This window comes from Phyllobates terribilis, unplaced genomic scaffold, assembly GCF_046119375.1.
Source record: "Phyllobates terribilis strain yellow unplaced genomic scaffold, ASM4611937v1 Scaffold_7__3_contigs__length_470593459, whole genome shotgun sequence".
In the NCBI taxonomy this organism is placed as follows: domain Eukaryota; kingdom Metazoa; phylum Chordata; class Amphibia; order Anura; family Dendrobatidae; genus Phyllobates; species Phyllobates terribilis.
The window spans coordinates 319411998-319428006 of record NW_027362767.1 but is presented as its reverse complement, the minus strand read 5'-3'; the positions used below and the strand labels follow the sequence as shown (position 1 = coordinate 319428006).

General features: G+C 44.6%; 1 long non-coding RNA gene across 1 annotated transcript in view; it reads left to right on the top strand.

Moving 5' to 3' along the window:
• LOC141153201 (uncharacterized) overlaps positions 1–16009 on the top strand; it is a 70691-nt gene that overhangs the window by 40526 nt on the left and 14156 nt on the right. The window contains exon 2 of the long non-coding RNA XR_012247260.1: positions 2594–3798. This is a non-coding gene — a long non-coding RNA (uncharacterized lncRNA). The remainder of the gene's footprint in view (positions 1–2593; positions 3799–16009) is intronic.

Sequence of the window (16009 nt, the reverse complement as noted above, 5' to 3'; positions counted from 1 at the left end):
GCGGCCATCATGGCAAAATTTGGGATAAACAGCCGGTAATATCCTACAATTCCGAAAAATGTTCTCACCTGCTTTTTGCAGAGCGGTTGCGGACATTTCTAGATTGCCTCGACTTTGTTGACTTGCGGCTTAATTTCGCCTCCCCTGACAACATAGCCTAAGTACTTGGCCTCCTCCTTCGCAATGACACATTTCTTTGTATTTATAGTAAATCTCGCCTCCCTCAGAGTGTCCAGAATTGCTTGTACCTTAGGTAGATGACTAGCCCAGTCAGGGCATATGGAGTAAACATGCCAAGAATCAAATGTATTGGAATGCTTAATGATTGTATGAATAAGCAAGGTGCCCTGATCTATAACAATCAGAGCACCAGATAGCGTCCATTGAATAGCAGAGTACTGCTAAAATCAATCTATATAATTTCACAGTGATAGGCACTGGGCGCAAGGTGCTAGATATGTGTGGAAACTAGTGGTGATATGAAATGAAAAATAAAAGTAACCTAAGCCACTACAATAAATAACGGTGTTAAGCATATAAACCGTTAATACATCTAGTGTGTTCCACAACTAAGTACAAAAGTGATACAGCAGCAACAATACAATGCTGATGTATATCAGAATCAGATTGGTTTTAATAACTTAGGTACATGTCTGTTTTGGATTCTAGTATGAATATATATTAAAAGTAACATTTTATACAAATATTACTCCAATTAGATTTGACAGTGAATTAACTTTGAGAATTATTGGGGATACTTAATAACATGATATAACAGTGAATGGTAGGAATCTCATCAACCTAAGATGCAAGCAGTCCTGAACTCCATTTGTCAGACCTAGAAGAGGAATATTACCTAGGGCAAAAGGTCCCCAACCTTTCTGACTTTGCGAGCCACATTCAGATAGAAAGAGGGATGCAAGCCACATTCAGCTCTGAGAGAGGGTCGCAAGCCAAATCAAGCTCCTGTACTACTCAAAGTCTGGCTTGGGCTGACCCACAGGAGAATACTCTGGTGGGCCCCATGTGCAAGAGTGGGCCATCACCCTCTTATATAAGCAGTACTTGGCAAAATATACTTGAATCACTATGTACAGACAAAGGCAGCATCTTATTCATTTAACAATCTTTTCAGCTCATTGTTATATAAATTTGTGATTGTGGATAATGCATGTAGCTGAAAAGTGTGGCCCTGGAGTTGGTTACTGGTGGTTCCTTGGCACTTCACAGTAGTGACACCCATTACCCCCCTATTACCGGTGTAATGACAGCCAAATATTTTCCACTGAAATCACATAAAGGCAGTATGCCAAGCTCCAGGGTTTCCTATCTTACCCCCATTCAGATCTGCTCTTCGGTGTAGGACTACACACAAAAGTCACCATCTAGAGATCTACTCTTCATAGCTGTTTGCTACACCTGGCACTAATACACCAAGCTGGCAGACAGCTGCAAGCCACACATCACGGGCCTGCAAGCCACGTGTGGCTCTTGAGCTACAGGTTGGGGACCCCTGACCTATGGTATAGCATCAGACTAGAGGTTATCAAACCCCAGAATGATGACATTAAGGCTATTAAAAACTGGCTTCCACCAGTGTCTCAAAAGTACTGTAGGTCAGAGCCTTTTTGAAAATAATTTCAACTATAAGAAAGGATAAAGGATTTGCCTCACCATGTAGATATGTTGGATAACCATTCACATTGGAATGCTGCTGCTCTAGAGAATTTGCTCAGTGATGCTCAGTGATCAACGGCAGCAATCCCAGAAACGCGTCTGAGTGTTTTCTACCTACCGCCATGGACTTTTAACTAATTTGTATAACATGAATAAAGTATTGAAGATTTTATCTACAATTGCTGCCATCTGGAATTCTTCCTCTATAAAACTATACTTTCCTTTTTTGGGGATAGTTGGCTAAGGGAACCTGACAGTCAACTCAGTAGAGCATCAGTCCTGAGTAAGCTGTCAATCAGTGCCAGGTCGTGTTTACAGCCACATGTCTTAATGTGGTCACTGAAGCCACACCGGCACGCTTGTATGACTGAAAGGCGGCGGCTCCCAGGAGAAATAAAGGTCATTTTATTCTGGGTGCAGCACAGAACAGCAGACAAGCACCTTCATAACACTATTAACCTACGGGTTAACCTTATATCTGCAGTTTAATAGCGCTATCGGAAATGACAGGTTCCCTTTAACCCCTTATCATCGAAACCAGTTTTCATCTTCCTAATGGAGCCCAACTTTTCAAATACGACATGGGTCACTTTATATGGTAATAAATTTGGAATACTTTTTCAAATCTAAGTGCTTTTGAGATTATTTTTTTCGTGACACTTTGTAATTCATAATAGTTGTAAATTTAGGTTGATAAGATTTGTTTATTTATGAAAATATTGCTGAAAAATTTAGAAAAATTAGCAATTTTCCCATTTCGAATTTGTATGCGTTTACGACAGATAGTCATACCACACAAAAAAGTTCATAAGTAACTTTTCCCGTATATGTCTAGGTTCCATCAACAACATTTTTGAAATGCCTTTGTTTGGTCGGATGTTTAAAGTTGAGCAACAATTTTTAATTTTTTCAACAGTGTCAGCGTGAACTATCCTTCGGCATTTGAATTAAGTGAAACGCTATGGCAGGAGACCCAAGAGGACCCCACTGCTGATACAGAGGCGTAAAAAAGCTAGACTGCAGTTTGCCCAAAAAATCTGAAGATTACCAAAGCATTTTGGGTCGCAATGTAGTGCCCAGCGTCCGAAAGCTGGGTTTGCATTCTAGGTCATGCGTCTTCCAGCAGGATAATGACCCCAAACATACGTTAAGAAGCACCCAGAAATGGATAGAAATAAAGCTCTGGAGAGTTCTGAAGTGGCAGCAATGAGTCCAGATCTAAGTCCCATTGAACACCTGTGGAGAGATCTGAAAATTGCTGTTGGGAGAAGCAAATCTTCAAATATGAGAGACCTGGAGTAGTTTGTAAAAGAAATGTCCAAGATTCCAGTTGAGAGGTGTAAGAAGCTTGTTGATGGTTATAGGAAGCGACTGATTGTAGTTATTTATTACAAAGGGTGCGCAACCAAATATTAAGTTGAGCGTGCCAACAATTTTGTCCGGCCCATTTTTGGAGTTTATTGTGAAAATATGTTCAATTTGTATTAATTGCAATAATTTTCTGGGAGAAATACGTACTTCAATTTCTGAATCAATTTCAAGGGTGCCAATACTTTCGGCAATGACTCTATAGCCCCGTCCCTCATTACATAGTATCCTGTATTGTTATGTTTAGCACTGTACGTAAAGCAATATATTTGGCGTCTACAGATGTGCATCAAAGCAGCTGTGTTCCTCACATGACCTGTCACATGACTTTCCAAAAATATCATGTGACATGTCGCGTGATACATCGAGTGCTTGTGGGCCCATGCATCCTAAACTGCCCAGGGCCTTGGCTACCCTTAATCTGCCCCTGCCCCTCATCACCTTTCCAAAATAGGTCAGTTTCTGTCTAGTGATCATGCCTTAGAAGGACATTTCTGAGTTTAGATGATTGGATGCAATCCTTTTTTTTACTTGAAAAAGACTCCAGTCCAGCTTTGAAACACATTATGAAAATAAAAACTGTTCAACTCATCTTGGTCCTAAGGATTCTTCATTACAGCAGTGCAGAATGATATAGTTTTATTGTCCAAATTGATCAACTAACCTGAAGAAGATCATTCCCCAGCCACGAGGCAGCAGCAGCAGATATTTTTAGGTGTTCATAGGAGTTATGCCTGCACACAACCTGCTCAGGTGAGTACATTGCTATTAGCTTCCTTATACCCAAAAGGGTATCACCTGATGGTTTTGTGCGCTTTTGTTCTCCTACAGTTTTTTTACTTTTATATGATGTAAGGTGGCTGTTAGACACATAGTGGATGGGAGATAAACCTGGAGTAATGCTTTAGTACACATAAGTCTAAAAGGGATTAATCGGCCATGACAGGTTGATTATGAGTACATGAACGGCTGCTCACCATATCTCCACCCCTGGGTGTAGTTCACTTTGTAAAATGAGACCTGTTTGTCTCACAGATGTATGTGTGTATGGAGGTGTGCAGATCTCCTGGATTGAGTGCTTTTGCTAAAGGACTAAGAAGCTGGACTCTAAGCCAGGTGGGCTAACCAGCACTATTGTATGGAATTTTTGCTTTATGTTTTACAGTCATGGCCAAAAGTATTGAGAATGAGACAAATAGTAATTTTTCCAAAGTTTACTGCTTCATTTTTTGCAATGGCAATTTGCATATACTCCTGAATGTCAAAGAGTGATCAGCTTAACAGCAATTACTGTACTTGCAAAGTCAATATTTGCCCAGAAAATGAACTTTAACCCCCAAAACACATTTCAACATCATTGCAGTCCTGCCTTAAAAGGAGCAGCTAACATCGTTTTAGTGATTGATCCATTAACACAGGTGTGGGTGTTGATGAGGACAGGGCTGACGATCAATCAGTCATGATTAAGTAACAATGACATCACTGGACACTTTAAAAGGAGGCTGGTTCTGGGTATCAATGTTTCTCTTCAGTTAACCATGGTTATCTCTAAAGAAACACGTGCAGCCATCATTGCACTGCACAAAAATGGCCTAACAGGGAAGAGTATCGCAGCTACAAAGATTGCACCTCAGTCAACAATCTATCGCATCATCAAGAACTTCAAAGAGAGATTCCATTGTTGTCAAAAAGGCTCCAGGGCGCCCAAGAAAGACCAGCAAGCGCCGGGACCGTATCTTAAAACTGTTTCAGCTGCGGGATCGGACTACCAGCAGTGCCGAGCTTGCTCAGGAATGGCAGCAGGCTGGTGTGAGTGCTTCTGCACGCACTGTGAGGCGGAGACTCTTTGAGCAAGGGCTGGTTTCAAGGAGGGCAGCAAAGAAGCCACTTCTCTCCAGAAAAAACATCAGGGACCGACTGATATTCTGCAAAAGGTACAGGGAGTGGACTGCTGAGGACTGGGGCAAAGTCATTTTCTCTGATGAATCCCCTTTTCAATTGTTTGGGACATCTGGAAAACAGCTTATTCGGAGAAGAAGAGGTGAGCGCTACCACCAGTCTTGTCTCATGCCAACTGTAAAGCATCCTGAAACCATTCATGTGTGGGGTTGCTTCTCAGCCAAGGGAATCGGCTCACTCACAGTCTTGCCTAAAAACACAGCCATGAATAAAGAATGGTACCAGAATGTCCTCCAAGAGCAACTTCTCCCAACCGTCCAAGAGCAGTTTGGCGCCCAACAATGCCTTTTCCAGCATGATGGAGCACCTTGCCATAAAGCAAAGGTGATAACTAAATGGCTCATGGAACAAAACATAGAGATTTTGGGTCCATGGCCTGGAAACTCCCCAGATCTTAATCCCATTGAGAACTTGTGGTCAATCATCAAGAGACGGGTGGACAAACAAAAACCAACAAATTCTGGCAAAATGCAAGCATTGATTATGCAAGAATGGACTGCTATCAGTCAGGATTTGGTCCAAAAGTTGATTGAGAGCATGCCAGGGAGAATTACAGAGGTCTTGAAGAAGAAGGGGCAACACTGCAAATATTGACTTGCTGCATTAACTCATTCTAACTGTCAATATAACCTATTGGTACTCATAATATGATTGCAATTATATTTCTGTATGTGATATAAACATCAGACAAACACTAATAGAAACCAGAGGCCAGCAGATCGTGTGAAAATATAATTTTGGTGTCATTCTCAAAACTTTTGGCCATGACTGTACTTTATGCCGGACAAGGGCTGTATTTCAGTTTCCTGTGATGTGGTTTATGAGGACTGAAATAAACCAGCCGTACTTTAAATAAAAACGGTTCCTGTGATACCTCAGATCGCTCCCAAGTGAGTAGCTTTGTTACCTCTTTGTGGATGATCCAAGCCTACCATGGGATTTGAAAAAGTCTTCTCCAGCACGACAATTTAAATTTTCTTCTATCAGCTTTCATGAGTGCTTTCTGTTTGCGTTTGTGGTCTCACGGTCATATGCCACAATTGGGACCACAATTACAGTGATCAGTCTTTGTTTGACTGTGGTTAAGATGTCCTTGCATATGTACTTCTATATTTTGTCCATGCTCATCATGGCTGCTTGCCTAAATGCTATTCGACACTTGATCTCTGCTGTTGTGCCACCACTGTGATTAATGAGGGACTCAAGAAAACAAAGCTGTTGACCATTTATATTTCTTCACTCTTGATCTTTATTTGGATTTTGTTGATGGTAGTAATGATTTTTGTCTTCTTGATGTTCAGGTAAAGGCTCATGTTCTCACTTTATTCTTTCAACTTCAAAATCAGCATTTTCAAGTCGTTCTCATTTTCTTCTAGTAGGGTTGTTTCATCTGCAAATCTTAAATTGCTGATGGTTCATTTGCCTATTAAAGGGAATCTGTCACCCCCTGGGACCTATCAGACCTGTGACTTGCAGTGGAGGTGGGGTGAGCATGGAAACTAAGCTAGTAGGCGGGCATTTCTTGGCGTCCTCCGGACGCGAAGCTTGGCAGGAATAATTTAATAAATTGGTAGAAATAATTTAACAAAAAGGTATTACACAGCAATCAGACCACTAATATGGGCTAAGTATAGATTCACATTTCTATCACCTGTATGCCCATATTAGCGGTCTGATAGGTACCAGGGGGGTGACAGATTCCCTTTAAATCATCTAAGTCCAGCTTCCTCATGATTACTTCCACATGGAGGTTGGAAACAAAAGAAGAGAGGATGCATCTTTATGTTTTTTCTTTTTGATCTTGAATCTTTCTGTATCTCCATACCTGGTTCACACTGTAGCTTCTTGATTGACCTAGAGCAGGGATGTCAAACTTAAACACACAGAGGGACAAAATGAAAATACTGGACAAAGTCGTGGCCAACCAGTATACAGCATAATGGGCCCCACATAGTCCTCCATACTGAATAATGGGCCCACATAGTCCACTATACAGTATAATGGGCCCCACATAGTCCTCCATACATAATAATGGCCCCACATAGTCCTCCATACTTAATAATAAGCCTCACATGGTCCTACATACAGAATAATGACCCCACATAGTAACATAGTTTTTAAGGTTGAAGGAAGACTAAGTCCATCTAGTTCAACCCATAGCCTAACATGTTGATCCAGAGGAAGGCAAAAAAAAAACCATGTGGCAAACACTAAGCTCCACATTGGGGAAAAAAATTCCTTCCTGACTCCATACGACAATCAGACTAGCTCCCTGGATCAACGCCCTATCAAGCAATCTAGTATATATAACCTGTAATATTATACTTTTCAAGAAAGGCATCCATGCCCTTCTTAAATTTTAGCAGTGAATCACTCATTACAACATCATTCGGCAGAGAGTTCCATAGTCTCACTGCTCTTACAGTAAAGAATCCGCGTCTGTGATTATGATTAAACCTTCTTTCCTCCAGACATAGAAGATGCCCCCTTGTCCCCGTCTCAGGCCTCAGAGTAAACAGATCAGTAGAAAGGTCTTTGTACTGTCCCCTCATATACTTGTACATAGTAATAAGATCACCCCTAAGCCTTCGTCTTTCCAAAGTAAATAACCCCAAGTGTAATAACCTGTCTTGGTATTGCAGACCCCCCAGGGGTGGTGTTTCTGGTGTCGCAGGCCAAATATAACCACCATGCGGGCCAGATTTGGCCCACGGGCCGGAGTTTGACACGTACGACCTAGAGTAACCTGATTAACCTAATTAGGGGCATTGACACTTCTGTCTCACTCAGTGCTTCCCAAAGCTTATCATGCTCATGTGGCACCCAAGGGGTCCGGTTGCCACAGTGGCATTGCCTCCCTCACAGGGGGTGATGCCATGCCTGGAAGCAAGGAGGGGTCCCCTAATCAGGATTACCAGCATACAACACTTGTCTGGCTCCATACCAGAAAGGGGAGCTCCTCCCGTTAGCAACTGGAATCTGGAGGCGGGGTTAGTTAGAGTGAGTTGAGAGGAGTTGAAGACAGGACAGCGACGAGGAAGGACCTGGGGAGTGGAGCTGTGAATAAGCTCACCCCAGAGGGAAACGTAGAAGAACTGGACACCGGAGTCTGAGGTTGTGGGGCACTGAAGGCCCAGCAGCAGAATCCGGAGGGCAGGAGACTGCAGGTCTCCTGGCCCCATCAGATGCCTGGAGGCTCAGCAGCACATAGGGCCCAGCACCGCCACGTGGGAGCGACATTCCAGGAAGGCCCGAGCTGCCTGTCATACGGGTGAGCACGAAGACATTTTACTCAGGGACGAGGGCCGCAGCACAGCTACAAGCAGCAGGGCCAAAGAGATTAGCGCAGAGGGAAGGCCTACAACGCCACCTGGCGAGGTGGATTCCTAACTTGCTTCCAGGCTGCCCGGACCTCTACTACCAGCTAGTACCCGTGCCCCGGTCTACTTAACAACCGCAAGTAAAGATAAGAGGAAACCGCCATTAAGTTGTGGATTGGTCATTATCTGCGCCATCACCAGCATTACACCGCAGCAAACACATCTACCCTATAGTATCACTACATCCTGCCCTGGAGCTCAGCTCTGCCTGTGGAGAGCTGCATCAACTCTGCTGCGTCACCATCAGCTTCAGAGGACCTGCTCCGCAGCGGCGGCTCCATATAGCCGCATACCACAGGTGGCGTCACGAACATTATATATTAAAACTTCATTCCCTTTTCACTGCCCCTTTAATTGACTGCCCTGGGTCACGGACTGGGTCACCGCCACTGTGACGTCCCCAGCACCGACTGGCCCGGCTACCGAGTACCCCACGGCCCAGGGGGCGCGTCATGCAACACTGTCAAAATCCTTGGTGTAATCAAAGAGGCACCGGGTAGAGCTTCTTCTGGTCTTTTTTATTATTTATTTCAGGTTTGTGATGTAATTAAAGGAACTCTACCCTTATGAAATCCAGCTTGGGCTATTAGGAAGCTCTCTATCAAGTATGTTGCCAAGCATTTCTGAATTATATGAACGGTATTCATAGGAACCAACAAAGAGAATAGAAAAAAAATGTAATGTTATCCTCAACTTACACAAAACATTCCCTTTGCTTTGCTTTGAGATGGACTTTAAGTTGTTCTTAGAGTTTTGAAGAAATTCATCTTGACACTCCTATTTTTAACCTTTGTATAAAAGATTTAGCAAAAGGAATTTAAAGTGATATTTGAGAGCTGGCTACATATAGTTATGTAAGGCACTTAGCCCAGTGCTTGTTATTACGTGCATTTTTGTTTTAATATACTGTATACAATTTTCTTTTGGGGAGTACTCAAGGACAAAGTTTATAGTCGAAAACCAAAAAGTGTCAGTGATTTGAAAAATTACATAAGAGATGCATTTCAAGAAATAAATACCCAAAGAGACTTGTGCAAAAAAGTTTGTCGAAGCGTAAGAGGCAGACTTCAAAGCTGTGCAAATTGTAATGGAAAACAGTTTGAGCACCTGCATTGATAAAATTTAAGAGCTTTTGTATTATTGTTCAGAATAAATTTTAATTGTCAATGTTATGCTTGTGTTAGTAAATATAATTTTATATATAAATCAAAATAAATGTTATTATTTTCTGTCCACCTACTTTTGGACCACCCTGTATATATATATATATATATATATATATATATATATACAGTGATGTGAAAATAGTGTTTGCCCCTTCCTGATTTCTTATTCTTTTGCACGTTTGTCACACTGAAATGTTTCAGATCACAAAACAAATTTAAATATTAGACAGTTTTTAAATTAAGGTCTTTATTATTAAGGAAATAAGAAATCCAAACCTACAGGGCCCTGTGTGAAAAAGTGATTGCCCTCGTCCTAAAACATAAATTAACTGGTTTATCACATCTCAGCTGAGTTCAATTTCCCTAGCCACATATGGGCCTGATTACTGCCACATCTGTTCTCAATCAAGAAATCACTTAAATAGGAACTTCCTGACAACGTGAAGTAAACCAAAAGATCATCAAAAGCTAGACATCATGCTGCGATCCAAAGAAATTCAGGAGCAATTGAGGAAAAAGTAACTGAGATCCATCAGTCTGGAAAAGGTTATAAAGCCTTTTTTGAAGCTTTGGGACTCCAACAAACCACAGTGAGAACCATTATCTACAAAAGGAGAAAACATGGAACAGTGGTGAGCCTTCCCAGAAGTGGCTGGCTGACCAAAATTACTACCAGAGCGCAATGATGACTCATTCAAGAGGTCGCAATAGACCCCACAACAACATTCAAAGAACTGCAGGCCTCACTTGCCTCAGTTAAGGTCAGTTTTCATGACTCCACCATAAGAAATAGATTGGTCAAAAATGGCATGCATGGCAGAGTTCCAAGACGAAAACTACTGCTGAGCAAAAAAAACATAAAGGCTCGTCTCAATTTTGCCAGAAAACATCTTGATGATCGCCAAGACTTTTGGGAGAATACTCTGTGGACCGACGAGGAAAAATGTGAACTTTTTGGAAGACGTATGTCCCATTACATCTGGCGTAGAAGTAACACAGCATTTCAGAAAAGGTACATCATACCAACAGTAAAATATGGTGGTGGTAGTGTGATGGTCTGGGTCTGTCTTATTTTGGACTTGGAAGACTTGCTGTGGTAAATGGAACCATGAATTCTGTTGTCTACCAAAAAATCCTGAAGGAGAATGTCCGGCCATCTGTTCGTGACCTCAAGCTGAAGCACACTTGGGTTATGCAGCAGGACAATGATCCAAAACACACCAGCAAGTCTACCTCTGAATGGCTTAAGAAAAACAAAATTAAGACTTTGGAGTGGCCTAGTCAAAGTCCTGACCTTAATCCGATTGATATGCTGTGGCATGGCCTTAAAAAGGCTGTTCATGCTCGGAAACCCTCCAATGTGGCTGAATTACAACAAGTTTGCAAAGATAAGTGGGCCAAAATTCCTCCAGAGCGTTGTAAAAGACTTAATTGCAGTTGTTGCTATTAAGGGTGGCCCAACCAGTATTAGGTTTAGGGGGCAATCCCTTTTACACACAGGGCCCTGTAGGTTTGGGTATCTTTTTCCCTTATGTGAGGCAGTGACTGGGATCGTATACGAGGGACGTTATATATCCCCCAGAATGTGTACAGAGACCTATTAAACCCGTTGGAGTGCATTGCAGTCACAGACACAGCTGCGGCTGCAATGCAGGAAAGAAGGTGAGCATTGACCTGGTCAGGCTATCTGGCTAATGCAGATTAAGAAAAATCCAACAGGGCCTTCATTTCTTGGAGGAGGCTACAGGAAGGCAGTGGGGTGGCCTCCTCCCTCCAACCCAGGTTTTCCAGTGGCTCTTGCCACAGGTTCTTTAAAAACCCTGCAGTAAGGGTTAGTGTTGTTCAGTGTTGGGACCTGCTTGAAGCATAGCAGAAAAGCTCGGTGGGCCTGTGTGTAGCTGAACCCACGCCTGGGAAGGCTCTGCACCCATCAGGCTCAGTGCGGCCTGGCGCAGCCGTTGCCCCGCCAACCATTGTTTACGGACTTGTGTTAACCCGGCTGCGAACCGGAGGACTTTCTATTTTACCTGTGAGTTTGCTGAATAAAAGATGCTTATGTTGGACTTGCTTGGGTAACTGCTTCAGTTACTGCACGGTGTGAACATAGCCGCCTTACAGTTTGGTGAAGAATGCAGGCATTGTGACTGAGGCATACCCCACTGGCAGCTGCATCACCACAATCCGGCCTGCCACCTTTCAGTTCAAACCCGTGGAGCTGTTAAGGCAATTGGTCCTCATGCAGCGGCAGCAGCAGGAGCAGTTCAAGCAGCAGCAGCAGCACACCAATGAGCTGATCGTGCAGCAACTCACAGCTCTGCGGGAGACGCCGACGGCACCAGTCCCGGAACGTCGAGAGGCCCGGGACAAGGTTTACTCAGCGTTGAGGAAGATGGGACCGGAGGACGATGTGGAAGCCTTCCTTACCATCTATGAACGCACAGCAGAGCGGGAAAACCTACCAGTCGGCCAGTGGGCGGAAGTGGTGGCTCCGTTTTTGGTCGGCGATGCCCAGAAGGCCTACTTCGACCTCAGTCGGGAGGACACCCAGGACTACCAGAGGCTCAAAGGTGAGATCCTTGCCCGACTTGGGGTCAATACATACGTAAAGGGCTCAGCGCGTATTTTCATGGGCCTTTGTGGAGACCCGACCCGCCCGGTCTCAGGCTTATGACCTTCTGCAGCTGGTAAAGAGGTGGCTCCAGCCTGAGACTTTGACTCCAGCCCAGATGGTGGAGAGGGTGGTGGTCGACCGGCTGGTGAGGACTCTGCCGGCCGCTATTCAACGTTGGGTGGGGCAAGGGGACCCCGGCACCCTCGACCAGGTGGTCAGCCTGATCGAGTGGTACTCGGCCACTCAGGACTTTATACGGGACTCTGCCCCCTCATGGCGGTCACGCCGGACCCTGCCAACCAGGAACCGGGAAAGGGGTCATATCCCTCTGCTGAGGACAGTCAGCCCCGTACCCATGCTGAAGGGGTACCCCGGAGTGAGAGTGGCAGGAGACCGGTTCCCTCCCAAAAGGTCACAAGAACTAACAGTACCTTCACCATTAGGTGCTGGCGGTGTCAGGGGCCGGGACATGTGGTTGCTAACTGCCCCCTGACTACAGAGCCCATGGAATGCAGGTATACTCAATGTATGCCCAGACTGTCTGCACTGTGAGTGCCGACCCCCCGGTCAGTGAACCCTAACTGTGCCAGGTACTGGTTAATGGGTACCCAACGGAGGCCCTCTTAAACTCGGAGAGCCTAGTGACTTTGGTACATGGGTCGCTGGTGGCAGGAGACAACCCCAGTGAACGGACAGTCGGGGTTGTGTGTATCCATGGGGACCTCCAAGAATACCCAACTGTGGAGGTAGTTTTGTCCACGCCATGTGGGGACACGAGACATGTGGTGGGGGTGGTAAAAACTCTTCCCTATGGGACTGTGTTGGGAAGAGACTTGCCCCTGTTCTGGACTCTGTGGAAAAACAAAATCCACTCTCCCCCGGTAAAATTTATTACGAGCGCTGTACCCGAAGAACCCGAGTCAGGGGTACCTGTCATAGGGGTGTCCAACCTAGGGACAGAGTGTGACCCCGATAGGTTTCCCCTAGAGGTGCTGGCAGGAGAGGTGGAGGAGACCCCATCGATCCCCAAGCTGGAAGTGTCCCGGGCACATTTGGGACAGCTCAGCTACAGGATTCCACCCTGATTCGGGCGCGGGAAAGGGTGTTAGAGGTAAATGGCGTAGCTCAACAGCCCGATGCAGATACTGTGTTTCCACGCATGGTGGTCAACGATGAGTTGCTCTATAGGGTAGACAAAATCAGGGACGAGGTCGTGGAACAGTTAGTGGTACCTCAGTCGTACCGTCGGGCGGTTCTGGAGATGGCACACACACACACTTAGGGGTTAAAAAGACGCAAGAGCGTATCTTGCAGCGGTTCTTTTGGCCTGGGATTTACGCGGAGGTCCAGAAGTACTGCGAATCCTGCCCCGAATATCAGCTGACCACACCCACCGCACGTTTCCATAGCCCATTGGTACCCCTGCCAGTGATAGAGGTAACTTTTGAACGGATTGCAATGGACTTGGTAGGGCCCATTGTAAAATTCGCTCATGGCCACCAACATATACTTGTAGTCGTCGACTATGCCATCTGGTACCCAGAGGCTATTCCGCTACCCCACACCTCGGTGAAACTGATTGCACGGGAGCTGTTTGCCATGTTCTGTCGCCTTGAGCTACCTAAGGAGATCCTGACAGATCAAGGGACCCCTTTTATCTCCAAGGTGACGAAGGAACTGTGTAAACTGCTGAAAATAAAACATTTGTGTACCTCGGTGTACCACCATCAGACCGACGGGCTAGTACAACGATTCAATAAAACCCTCAAGTCCATGTTAAAAAAGGTGGTTTCTAAGGACGGAAAGGATTGGGACATGTTGCTACCCTATTTGATGTTCGCCGTTCGTGAGGTACCCCAGGCTTCCACATGGTTCTCTCCCTTTGAGTTATTGTACGGCAGACACTCTAGGGGTCTGTTGGACGTAGCCAAAGAGACGTGGGAACAAGAGCCGACTCCACATAGGAGAATAATTGAACACATGGCTAGTATGCAGGACCGCATCGCGGCGGTCATGCCCATCGTGAAAGAACATCTGTTAGATGCCCAGGCAGCACAGAGTCGCACATACGAGAGCCAAGGTCAGGTCTTTTAACAAGGGCGATCGGGTGTTAGTACTTGTACCCACAGCCGAGAGTAAGCTCATGGCCAAGTGGCAAGGGCCATATGAAGTTTGAGAAAAGGTGGGGGGGTAAATTACCGGGTGTATCAGTCCAGAAGGAGGAAACCCGAGCAGCTTTATCATGTAAACCTGCTAAAACCTTGGAAAGATCGAGAGTGTTTAGTTACAGAGGTCACTTCGGGCATGCCATCAGAGAGTTCTCTACCCTCAGCCAGGGATGCGTCCGGGGGAGAGATCAGGATATGTGATGCTCTCACTAAACAGCAGCGACGGGAGGCTCGCTCTCTGGTGCAGCAGAATACCGACGTGTTCTCAGAGCTACCGGGTAGGACTACGGTTCTCAACATGACATTGTTACCGAACCTCGGGTAAGGGTACGAATGAGATCGTACCGGGTACCCGAAGCCCGGAAGCAAGCCATCACGGCTGAGTTAAAACAAATGTTCCAGTTAGGCGTCATCGAGGAATCACGCGGCGCAAGGGAATTAACGAGGGAAAAGCCTGCAGTGGCGAAACGCGCGTTGGGATTCCGGTGTGGGGCACAAGCAGCTCAGTGGTAAGCACACTGTAATTGATGACCGTGATCTGCTCTCTGTTCTATTCAGTATATTCTTTTTACTCTTGGTGCCTTTGTTTGCATCCTATCCTACATGAATTGTATGTACATCTTGCACAGTTGCACTTTATTGTCACTTTCTACTATTTATTAGCTACAGATCTGTTTTACGGTGCACTGTCACTTTATTATAATTTATCTGTCATTTGACATTTCTGATATATTACAGGTCTTTAGTTCTTACGCATTATATGTACTTAGTATACATTGGTAAACCAGCACTTTAATCTTCACATTCCGAGCTATTTATTTATTTATTGATCATCTACTGTATTGGTAGTTTTTATTTCCATTATGATGTACTATCTAGTCTACCAATACTAGTCATTTTCCATATACTGATGGTATATTATTCCTCCTGTTGGATTTTGTCTTCCTTTTTATCATTGTTTTGTGGATCTTACACAATAAAGATGTTATTTTTTTGGAATTATCGGTAGCTGTATGATTTATGTATAGGATGTTACAACAGACTACAGACTGCAAAAGCACGTCACAATTTTCAGATTAATATTTTTAAAATAAATAGAAAACCATGTATCAGTTTCTTAACACTTGACAAATACTTGCTACTTTGAGTTGGTATATGCCCTGTCGTAAGACGCCTTACTCGGCCGCTTCCAGAAGTAGACTCAGAATCCGTGGTTTTCTCTGCAGGCTTTATTATGAGGCATAAAGCCCTGCAGCTCCAGCAAAAATAAACACAGCCTTACAAGCAAAACAACAAAACAAAAGATAAACGATAGCACAGTACATAGCAATGTGGGGTTTGCCCACACACAGGTTGTATTCCCAACTTTCAGCTCCTCTCTGAGCTGTGGCCTTCAGTTTGAAGTCTTTGCCACTCCAAACTCAACAACAGAAAAAAAATGGTGACTGAGCATTTAAACCTCGCTCAGCCACACCGTGAGGTGGAGGTATGGGGAATGACTTCCCTCCCATCTCTATGTCATTCCCATAAAACCACACCCTTTAGGTGAGTTAACCCCCAGCTTATAACATGCTGGCAGAAAGTTTATTGGTTTCAGTTCACACAGGCTAGCAACCTGCGTGACACATACCTCCCCTCATATATCATACCAGTGACTCTGTCACATATTCCTCCCTCTGC